Genomic DNA, 12,023 nt, shown 5'->3' with positions numbered 1-12,023 from the left:
CTGTTGCTGGGGTGTAGGAAAGCCTTTCCTCCTCCCTCTGGGTTAATGAGGGAGAACCAGTCTGCAAATAGTTTCTTCCTGTTGGGTTTGCAATTGAGCACGCACGAGTGGTAGGACATGAGACGACTACCCCTACTGGTGGCCTCCGGACTCAGTTTTAGTGAGGTTTCCTTTTATTAATTTTAACCCAGCCGTTGCTTCCACGCTAGCGGGTCTTTTTGTCCTCTTAACAAAGAGCAAACATTTCTTTATATTTATCTTGTATCTCCAGACCTTGTTAAACTCGCTTATTCTAGGAATGCTTTTGTAGATTTCTTGGGATTTTCTACATGCACGGTCATGTCACGGGCTAATAGAGCTAGAGACATTCTTTCCTTTCTGATCTGTGCACCTTGTATTTCTTGTTTTTGCCTTACTGCTCGGGCTACAACTTCGGTCACTAGCTGATTAAGGTAGTGAGAGCAGCCATTCTTGCTTTGTTCTTGATCTTGGGGTAGAAGCATCCAAGTACAACGTTAGCTGTAGGTTTTTTGTTTTTGGTTTGTTTGTTTGTTTTTAAGATACTCTTAATCAAGTTCCCTTCTATTACTATTTTTCAGAGAGTTGTTATTGTTTTTAAATCATGAACGAGTGTTGAGTTTTATCAAATGCTTTTTCTTTTCTTTTCTTTTTTTAAAGATTTTATTTATTTATTTGACAGACAGAGATCGCAAGTAGGCAGAGAGGCAGACAGAGAGAGAAGAGGAAGCAGGCTCCCCACTGAGCAGAGACCCAATGCTGGGCTGGATCCCAGGACCCTGAGATCATGACCTGAGGAGCCACCCAGGTGCCCCTCAAATGCTTTTTCTGCATCAGTTGAAATGATGATGTTAGTTTTCTTCTTTAGCTTGTTGTTTTTTTTTTTTTTAAGATTTTATTTATTTATTTGACGGAGAGATTGAGAGAGAGCACAAGCAGGCAGAGCAGAAGGCAGAGGGAGAGGGAGAAGCAGACCCTCCACCAAGCAGGGAGCCTGATGTGGGGCTCGATCCCAGGACCCTGAGATCATGACCCAAGCCAAAGGCAGACGCCTAACCGACTGAGCCACCCAGGCACCCCTTCTTTAGCTTGTTCATGTGGTGGATTATATCGATCGATTTTTGCATACTGAGCCGGTCCTGCATGCCTGGAATAAACGCCACTTGTCATGGTGTATAATTCTTCTTATGTACCCTGAATTCTATTAGCTAGAATTAGCTAGAATTCTATTAGCTTCATCCGTCCAGGAGATAGGACTCTGACACACTTGATTCTTAAACATTCTCTTCTTGGGTGGTCCCCCAGTATGTACTCCCAGCCTCTAGGGCTAGAAAAGCAGGTTTTTTTTTTTTTTTAATTAACATATAACATATTACTTGTTTCAGGGGTACAGGTCTGTGATTTATCAGTCTCGCACAATTCACAGCGTTCCCATAACACATTCCCTCCCCAGTGTCCGTCCCCACCCCCCGCGTCGCCCCCTCCCTTCCACACTCCTCCACTCCCTCCCTCCCACTCTGCTTCCACTCCAGCTGTCCTCAGTTTGTTTCCTGAGATGAAGAGTCCGTTATGGTTTGTCTCCCTCTCTGGTTTTGTCTTGTTTCATTTTCCCCTCCCTTCCCCTATGATCTTCTGTCTTGTTCCTCAAATTCCTCTTATCAGTGAGATCATTTGATAATTGTCTTTCTCTGATTGACTTATTTCGCTCAGCATGATACCCTCTAGTTCCATCCACGTCGCTGCAAATGGCAACATATCATTTTTGAGGGCTGCATAGTATTCCATTGTGTATATATGCCACATCTTCTTTCTCCATTCATCTGTTGATGGACACCTACGCTCTTTCCATAGTTTGGCTATTGTGCTATAAACTTTGGGGTACACGTGCCCCTTCAGATTACTCTTTTAAGGCTCTTTTCTCTGGTAACCCTGGTGAATGGAGTAGAATTCTCCAGGGAAAACTGGACCTGGAAATTCTTTTTTAGGAGTTTTATTGATTTATTTATATTTTAAAAAGATGTATTTATTTAGAGAGAGCATTAGAAGGGAAGGGTCAGAAGGAGAGGGAAAGAGAATCCCAAGCAGACTCCGTGTTGAGTGTGGTGCCTGAAATGAGGCTTGATTTCATTATCTTGACATTACGACCTGAGCCAAAATCAAGAGTCAGATGCTTAACCGACTGAACCACCCAGGTGTGCCAGGAGTTTTAAAGATACAAATTTAATTTCTTTAATATTTAGAGGGCTATTCAAATTATCTATTTTACATTGTGTGAGTTGTATTTTGTGGGCTATTTTTTTTAAAGAAATTGGTCTGTTCATCTAAATTATTGAATTTATCTGTGTAGAATTGTTCATAATAATTACTTATTATCCTTTTGAAATCTATAGGGTCTGTATGATAGCTCCTGTTTCATTCCTATTGGTAAGTTGTGTCTTTTTTAAAATTTAATTTAATTTATTTATTTGAGAGAGTGAGCAAGTAAGAGAGAGCATGAGGGGAAGAAGGTCAGAGGGAGAAGCAGACTCCCTGCTCAGCAGAGAGCCCGATGCAGGACTTGATCCAGAGACTCTGGGATCATGACCTGAACCGAAGGAGGTTATGTAACCAACTGAGCCGCCCAGACGCCCCAGTAAGTTGTGTCTTCTCTCTCTCTTTTTTTCCCTTTGTCAACCTTACTAAAGGTCTGTCATTTTTATCATATTCTTTCAAAGATGCAGCTTGTTTCCTTGATCTCTATTTTCAAGATCTTCATGATTTCCTTCCTTCATTTACTTTGGGTTTATTTTGCTTCTCTTTTTCTAAACTCTTGATGTGGGAGCTTGGATTATTGATTTGGGACTTTCCTTTCTTTCTACCACATGCCTTTAATACTATCAATTTCCCTCTCAATATTGCTTTATGAGTCCTACAATTTTGACATGTTGTATTTTCATTTTCACTTAGTTTAGTGCATTAAAAAAATTTCCCTTGACTTATGGCCTCGATGATTTCTGATGAAAAATTTGATGTTACTCTAATTGTCTTCCCTTAAAAGTGAGGTGTTGTTTTTCTCTGGCTGCTTTTAAGATTTTGCCCTCAGTCTTTTGTTTTCTGAAGCTAAGTATATTTTGGGGAGGTTTATCCTGTTTGAGATTTGCTTTCCCTGAGTCTGTAAGTGTATGTCTCTTGCCAAATTGGGGGAATTTTCAGCCATTATTTCCTCAAGTATTTTTCCAGCTCTTCCTTCTTTTCCTTATCATTCTGGGACTCTGATGACACACATATTAGATCTTTTGTTATAGTCCCACAGATACCCTAGGCTCTGATCTTTTTTCTTCCAATATATATATATTTTCCTTGTTGTTCAGACGGGGTAATTTCTTTTCTTTTCTTTTCTTTTTTTAAGATTTTATTTATTTATTTGACAGAGAGAGAGAGATCACAAGTAGGCAGAGAAGCAGGCAGAGGTGGGGGGAAGCAGGCTCCCCACTGAGCAGAGAGCCCGATGCGGGGCTCGATCCAAGGATCCTGAGATCATGACCTGAGACGAAAGCAGAAGCTTTAAACCACTGAGCCACCTAGGCACCCCTCTTTTCTATTTTAAAAAAGATTTTATTTATTCATTTGAGCACAAGCAGGGGGAGAAGCAGGCAGGGAGGAGCAAGCTCCCAGCTAAGGAGGAAGCTCCACATGGGGCTCGATCCCAGGACTCTAGGATCACAACCCGAGACAAAGGCAGTCCCCCAACACACTGAGTCACCCAGGTGCCCCTGAAGTTTTCTTTTGCATTTGTTTTAAGTGCATTCATAATTGCTCATGCAATTATTTTTTACCATGGCTAGTTTAAGATGATTTTTGTCAAGAATTTTTGACATCTCTGTCACCTTGGTGTTGACATCTCTTGATTGTCTTTTTCATTCAGTTTGAGATCTTCCTATTTCTTCGTATGATGCGTGATTTTCAGCTGAATCCTGGGCATTTTTGTATTATGTTCTGAGAGTCTGGATGCTACATAAACCTTCAGTTTTAATTGTTTTATTTTGACACTGCAGGAGAAGAGCAGGGGTCTTTCTTGTATTGTCAGGCAGAAGTAGACATTCCAAGCTCCCCATTTGGCCTTGACTGGCATCTAGGCCATGGAGGAGGGTGGCTTCTCTTTACTTCTGGACAGACATGGGAGTTCTGGCTCTTCAGGTAGTTTCCATCAACGGTATGACCTCCTCTGATGCACCCCGGTGGGGGATCCTGTGTGGTGTCCCTCCCCGGTGAGTGTGGACCGCTAACTTCCCCATGGGGTCTCCCCTGACACTGAAGGGATGGGGGGTGTCTCGCCACCTTGGTGAGCACGTTTGCTTTGGTACAGCCTCTGGAGGGTAGAAGTCTGGGCTCTGGTTACACAGATGGTGTGAGTATGGGTGGTTATTGTCAAAAGTTTCTGTCTTTCTAGGCTGCTCCTTTGCTGGTCCTTTGACTAGAACTTTCTTCAGGGCTGTCTTTGTTTGTACCCATTGGTGTCTCCCAGTTGCCTGCTTCCTCATTTCCATGTCTGGGATACCAGAAGGAAAAAGAAAACCCAGAGCCCTCACCAGGTGTGACAAGGAGCCCGAAGGTGGCTATCAGAATGATGACAACAAGGGCATAGCACGTCCTTGGGTCTGGAGGTGCCTAACTGCTCTGCCTTCTCTCTACCTTTCAATCTTCTCCTGTTTGTTTTATCTATAAAGGGGGCAGGGCACTTAGTTGTTCTTGGCAGAAGGAACCGGGAAAGGACATCTACTCCGTCTTCTAAGAAATGGGTGTCCCCCACCTGCTGTTTTACACATGGCTCTCAGTATGCATTTTCATTACCTGTTCATTCCCTGTAACCACGTGAGTTAGAGACCCCCGGCTTAGCTTTCACAGTTCTGTGTTTTGACCCTGGATCCCTTACTGGCAACCAAAATGAGGAAAAGGGAAAAGAAAAGAAAGAAACCCAAGGGAAACTCAGTGGGGGACAGGCTGCGGCTGAGGGCGACTCAGGAGAGAGGAGGGACATGAGACCTCAGGCCTCAGCTCCTGCAGGGTCTTGGGAAGCCTCCCTCCTAGCCATTGGAGGGTAATAAACTCCGCCGCATTCTAAGTTTATGTAAACCTTGGGGACCTTATCATATCTTCATCCAAGCAGCACGAAGTTAAACAAAGCAGCTTTTGAGGCCCAAGGAGAGAGAAGTTGACTTAAGATAGGGCTCTATCAGAGGTTACTCAACCCTTAGCATGTCCTGCCTTATTGCTGACAGAGGCCACGCTCCCCTGTCAGCACAGTTCTGGGCCACTGGTGCCCTGACTCTGAGCTCCAACCCAAAGGGCCGTCCTGTTGCTGAAGGGGCTCAAATTACTTTCTGGGCTGATGGACAGCCCTGTTGGGTGGGCACCTGTGGGTGCCATGTAACCTTCTCCCCCAGCCAGCCCAGTGCCTGCTTGCTGGGCTTGCGACTGCAGAGGCCACTGTGGCAGGGACGGAGGCCATACAGGGCTTTCTCTCTCCAAGGCTGACTCCAGCCTGAATCCAATATGGCCGCCTCCTTCCTTAGGAACCAGCTGGCCTAAAGCAAACCCATCACCCCAGACTCCTGTTGGGAGGATGACAGCAATTGGTCCATATCCAGTAGACGGTTATTTGGGATTCGTATTAGCTCTACTGGTGTATCACGCTTCTGCCAACGGCACCCTTTATGAACTTTCTAATGCCTCATCCACTGTTCTGGTGAATGCCACTATATCGCTTCTGATCTAGAAGCTGCTTTACAGCCAAAGAAGCATGGGTAATGCCTTGAGAGCCCTGCTTTTTTCTCACAGACCCCACCGTCTAGAAGCATCTGGCCCTGCTGGATGATGAAATGGCCTTTTGAAGACAGCAGTGGCTCCGCCCAGGAGACAGGAGCCTGGGAGATGGGACTGCCATCTGGCAGATGTTTTTACACCTCATGCTGTTTCTCCTGTGGGAAGAACACAGGTGCATTCCCGGGCTTCCCTCCTCCCTTCTCTGCTAAAGAGGTTTCATTCATTGATATGGGATTTGCTCTCCCATCTCATCAATTCCAAGGAGGGAGAATTGCTTGCTGCGGGGAGAGAGACAGTGTGGATACACAGAAAGTGTTGAGATGGGCAGGGCAGGAACAGAACTCTTTAGACTAGGGGTGGAAAAGAGGTTTTGGGGGAAGCTTCTTGATCTGCTTAGGATCAGTTGTAGGGTGTGAGGTGGGAAGAGTGGCCAGGAAAGGAGGTTCTTATCTGTTGCAGTAGACCACATATCTCCATATGTTTGACGGGTTTCAAAAGGCCAGGGTGGGGTAGGGAGTTCCTACATGCTTCTAGGTCATCCTTTGTGGATGGGACATCAAGCCTGGCCTGAATGAGGTCTCTTGGATCTTAGATATATATGTGGATCCAGGAACTGAGGGGCAAAAATGGGGGTGGCATCACCCCGAAAAACTCCTTATAGTCCACCCTTTTTTTTTTTTAAAGCTTTTATTTATTTATTTGACAGAGAGAGATCACAAGTAGGCAGAGAGGCAGGCAGAGAGAGAGGAAGGGAAGCAGGCCCCCTGCTGAGCAGAGAGCCCGATCCCAGGACCCTGAGATCATGACCTGAGCCAAAGGCAGAGGCTTAACCCACTGAGCCACCCAGGCGCCCCTTATAGTCCACTCTTAACGGTTCTGTTTTCTGAATGCTGCCGAAGGAGGCATGCTCTCAAAGGGAGCATGATCACAGGCCCGCTATACTGGAAGGGAAGGGGCCACCTGTCCATTTGAGGTTCCTTGTGCCCCTATAAGAACAGGCCAAAGGGAATCTGTATAATGGATTAGGTGGTTGACTTTGACCTTAGAAGGTGTATCAAGTCATGGTTACAAGAGGGGAGCAGGGGCAGAACCTGTAATAGCTCAGCAACCCTCCTGAGCATCTACCTTCTGCTGTCAACACTGATAAATGTTCAGAGAAGCCCGCCTCCAGGATCACCAAAGATTAGGAGGCCCAAGAATGAAGTCCAAGCCATCTCCATGGGCAAAGAGTGCCAGCCCAGCCTCCAAAGCTGAGGCATGGAGGGAAGCAGAGAGGGAACAACCTGGGATCTGCTGCAGAAACCAAGATGGCCGCCCATCCACCATTTTGCCGCTACACTGTAAAGTTGTCCTCTTGCCCTTCTGATGTATTTTTGAAGTTATGAGATGCTTCAAACACACGGGAGAGTACAGAGAATAATATAAGAAACACCCACAGGACTCCGTCACTCAGATTTAGCAAATCTCATTCTGCTAAAGCTCTTTTGTGTCCCTTCACTGTCCTCAGGTTGGCATGTCATCTTCCTATTCATGTTTTTATTTTTTTGTTACTTAGGTATACATCCCCGTACAATACTTAGATCTATTTTGTTTGTTAGAATTTTTACATAAATGGGGACACCTCGGTGGCTTAGTCTTAAGTGACTGCCTTCAGCTCAAGTCATGATCCCAGGGTCCTAGGACTGAGTTCTTCATTGGGCGCCTTGCGCAGCAGGGGGTCTGCTTCTACCTCCGACCTTCCCCCATCTCCTGCTCTCTCTCTCTCACTCTCTCAAATAAATAAATAAAATCTTTAGAAAATTTTATATAAATGGTCTTAGATTGCACTTATCATTCTCCAGTTTGCTTTTTTCATTAACTTTGTTTTCTTTTTTAAAATTTTACTTATTTCTTTGACAGAGAGAGACACAGTAAGAGAGGGAACACAAACACAGGGAGTTTTCTTATCCAGTTATAGAATTTATATATTCTGAATACAAATCATTTGTTGCAAATATCTTCTCCCAGACCATGGCTTATCTTTTCCCATTTTTATGGAGACTTTTGGCGTTTTTGTTTTTTTGAGGCCTAAAGTACATTCAGTGAGGTCCTTAAAATGCACAAATCCCCCCCCCCCCAAGATTTTTTAAGAGTACTTAAAAATAAGAGCAGTTAGGCATAAGCCCAATGTGGGGCTCAAACTCACAACTCCAAGATCAAGAGTTGCATAATCCACTGACTGATCCAGTCAAGTGCCCCTAAAATGCACGAATCTTAGATGTACAGCTAGATGAAATATTTACATTCGTGTGTACTAGGTAACCACCCCCCAGATCAAGGTAGAAGAATTTCCATAATCCCAGAAGGTTTCCTGGTGTCCCTTCTATTTCTGTCTCCCCAGAGATGGCCTCCCTCTTTCAACCTTGATTACTTTTGCTTTGTTTTGATATTTATATAAATGGAATCAGCAGGTACTTATCTGTTTCTAGCTTCTTTAACTCAATGTGAGGTCCACACATGTTGTTGGGTGTGTCAGTAATGGTTTCCCTTTTCATTGCTGTAGAGTATTCCATCCCGTGACTCTGTCACAATTCACATTTCAGTTTTTTTTTTTTTTTTTTTTAAGATTTTATTTATTTATTTGACAGAGAGAAATCACAAGTAGATGGAGAGGCAGGCAGAGAGAGAGAGGAAAGGAAGCAGGCTCCCTGCTGAGCAGAGAGCCCGATGCGCGACTCGATCCCAGGATCCCGAGATCATGACCTGAGCCGAAGGCAGCGGCTTAACCCACTGAGCCACCCAGGCGCCCCACATTTCAGTTTTCTTTTGATGAGCATTTGGCTTGTTTCCAATATCTTGTCTTCCTGGTACATGTGCCTGAGAGTTTCTCTAGAAGTGGAAATGCTGGGTCATAGGTCTGTTTACCCTTCACTTTATGAGATATTGCCAAATGATTCTCTAAAATTATACCAACTAACACTCCAGGCAGCATGTTGGAGTTTCTGTTGTTACATATCCCTGCCAACACTTGGTAGCTTTGTTCCTCTCTGGATGTAGATGGTTACTCATTGTAATTTGCATTTCTCTAATGGCTAGTGAGGTTGAACATCTTTCAGAGATTCATTGGTCGTTGCAATTACCTCTGTAGGATGCCAGTTCATAGCCTTTGTCTGTCTTTCTATTAAGCTTTCTTTTTCTTATAGATTTTGTAGAAGTTCTTTATTTATTCTGATTACTAACCATTTGTTGGGTGTGTGGGTTGTATAACGTTTTTTATTCTCTTTTATCAGGCCAGGTTTTTTTTTAAGTGATTTTATTTTATTTGTTTTTTTTTTCTTTTTCCTTCTGTAGGTGGGGGTAAGAGAGGCTGGGAGTTGGGCAAAGTGGTCTAGAGGGCCTGTAGCTCCGTCCCCAGGACCAGATCCGCCCCATCCACCTCTAGCCCTGCACCCATAAAGATTTTATTTTTAAGTAATCTCTACACCTGGGCTCGAACCACAACCTTGAGATCCAGAGTCTCATGCTCCACCCACCGAGCCAGCTGGTCACCGCGATCATGCCAGTTTTCTAATGCATCCAAGTTTATCAATTTTTTTTATACCTTTTGAATCTTATTTAAGAAGTGTCCCTAGCTCCAAGAAAGAGATATTCTCCTCTATTTTCTTCTAAAAGTTTTATAATAGTTCTTTTCATTCATATGACTTTAATTTTATTGAATTAAATATAAATGTATTTATATAATATAATAATATAAATAAATATAAGATAAATATAAAATTAAATTTAATTACTTAAATTTATTTAAAATAAATTTAATTATTTAATTTATTTCTAGTTTATATATATTTATTTTTTTCCTAGCTTATATAATTATATGTATCATGTTTCATTTATTCATATATTTATATATTTATTTACATTTATATATATTTATTTATATATATTTATATTCATTTATCCCATTTATTTCAAGTATATATATTAGAATTTATATATTGACTATAGATGAATATTTATATATTTTTAATAATATATATGTATATGATATACTATGCTAGTCCCCAGGCTGTCCCCGTTGCTGCCTTTTTGGAATCTGGTGACTCTTATTTTGCTCCACAAGAAGTCCCAGTAGACATGCTATCACTGCTCTCCCCAATTCTTAGTGTTTTTTTTTTCTTTTTTGGACTTAAGTTCAACATGGTCCGTTGTTGTTGCGTTCAGTAAAAGGAATCATGTCTAGCACTCCTGCTGTCTTCAACACAGGGGCCCTGGTCTGACTGGAGATCCTTGGCCATGCCACTGGGGAGGATTTTCTGGGGGACACAGGCCCTGCCTTGGGAAGCCCGTCTGAGGTGGAAAAACATGAAGGACTCACAGACGCGGGAAGCTGCTGACCCCAGCAGAGGCCCCGGCCTGGGAGGTCTGGGCCTGAACACGAGGCTGGGCCGCGCTGATGGACATAGCCCACGTGGCCGGTGCTGTCGGTTCCCGGGATTCTCGGGGAGTGACTTTGCCGCTGACTTTGGTTGTGGACACCTGTGCTGGGCTATGAAGGTTTAGGGTAGGGAGCCTAGGCCTAACGCGTGGGGGTGGTGGGCTTTTCCCGGGGAGCGCCCGGGAGTGTGTGTGGGTGGCGGGTGTTGACTGTGGGGTGTGTGTGTCTGTGTGTCTGTGTGGGTTTGTGCTTATGGCAGAGGGTGTGCGTTTCTCATCCGGGGAACCCACTGTTCTGGGTGTGGTCTGTCCTTTCCTGTGGGTGGCGGTGGGAGGTGGGAGGTGAGAGTGGCCGGGGTGGGGTGGGGCTGTTTTCTCTCCGACCGGCCCGGCCCAGTTGGCTGCTTTGGGGTAATTCCTAGGCTCTGCGGTGTCCCGGAGCCTGGGAGCTAGGAATGAGTCACTCCCTCCGCACCTGCTCAGAGAAACTTCTTCCCTGTCCCCAGGGCCAGGTTTCGCCAAAAGCCATAAAGAGGCCCTGCCCTGCCCAGGCCTCTTCCGTTTTTTCGGCCAGGCCTGCTGAAACCAAGCCTGGGGGCTGCCTGGAAGCCGTGCCCCGGGCGCTCCCCGGATGCGATGCCACCCGGCTGTCCCAGCTCTAGCCTGAGCCCCTCCCTGCACCGAACGGCCTACTCTGTGCCTGCTCTCTTCCCTAAGCTCTCTTTCTCCCCGGAAGAGACAACGGGGGACGTGACTCTGGAGTGCCCATGAGCTGCCCCCTACTCCCCTTCCCACCCAGGCGCAGGCTCCTCTACCTCCCCTGCTCCTTCCTGGCCTTCTGTGGAGAGACAGCCGTCCTCCCCCTCCCCACACCATGCCCAAGCTCAGTTCTCAGGCCCACCCCTCCCGACAGACCCGGGACAGGGCGCCAGGGCTGTAGTGCCATCAGCCCCCCTCCCCCCCCCCCGGGGCCCCCACCCCTGCTCCCGGGACCACCCCATCCAGTGTGGGCTGCCCCCTTCCCATGGACCTCACCGTCCTGCCCTGGGGGACAGGCGATTCCTCTCCCTGCCCTCTGCTTCAGGGCCTCAGCCACACTTGCTGTGCCCTCACCCAAGGGCACCCACTTCGGGCCTGCCCAGCCGGACCCGCCCCTCCCACCCCGCATGGCAGCGGTCAGCTTGTATTTTCCATCACGATGAAAAATCTGTACACCCCACCTACGGTTCACGATTTGCACTGCAGGCCCTCCCGTAGCTGAAGCCCACTTTTGGCGGCCCCATCGCATGCACCCCTGCCGGTCACAGCGCGCCCTTCCCCTCCACCTGCCAGAGCGCAGAGCTCTGCCCCTTGGGCTCTTGGACGCTGGGCCCCCTCGGAGGCTGCAGTTCCCACAAGCAAACAGACGGGGGCGACTCCCGGGAGAGTGACCTGGGACCCAGGGCTGGCCCAACCCCGCCGGGGAGGTGGAAAGGAGCTTGAGCAGACCACTCGGGCTTGGGTTTTGGTCAGTTCTGGGTTCAGGTTCTGCCCCCCCAAGCGGTGTGGTGTGTCCCTGGGGAAGTCACTGCAGTGCTCCAAGCTCCCGTTTCTTCATTGGGAGAATGCACTGATATTACCGGATCGGAGTTTCCCTGGGTTTAACAGTGGCTGTGTGTGCCCGCCTGGTCCCCCCGCAGGCAATGGAGAAGGGCTATTTACTGCTATGTTTGAAGCAGCTTTATTATTATTATTTTTAAAGATTGTATTTATTTATTTGACAGAGAGAGAGAGAGAGCCCAAGCAGGGGG

The sequence above is a fragment of the Mustela putorius genome, unplaced genomic scaffold, assembly GCF_011764305.1.
Source record: "Mustela putorius furo isolate JIRA1106 unplaced genomic scaffold, ASM1176430v1.1 tig00000139_pilon_pilon_pilon, whole genome shotgun sequence".
Lineage (NCBI taxonomy): Eukaryota > Metazoa > Chordata > Mammalia > Carnivora > Mustelidae > Mustela > Mustela putorius.
This window is presented reverse-complemented; position numbering follows the sequence as displayed.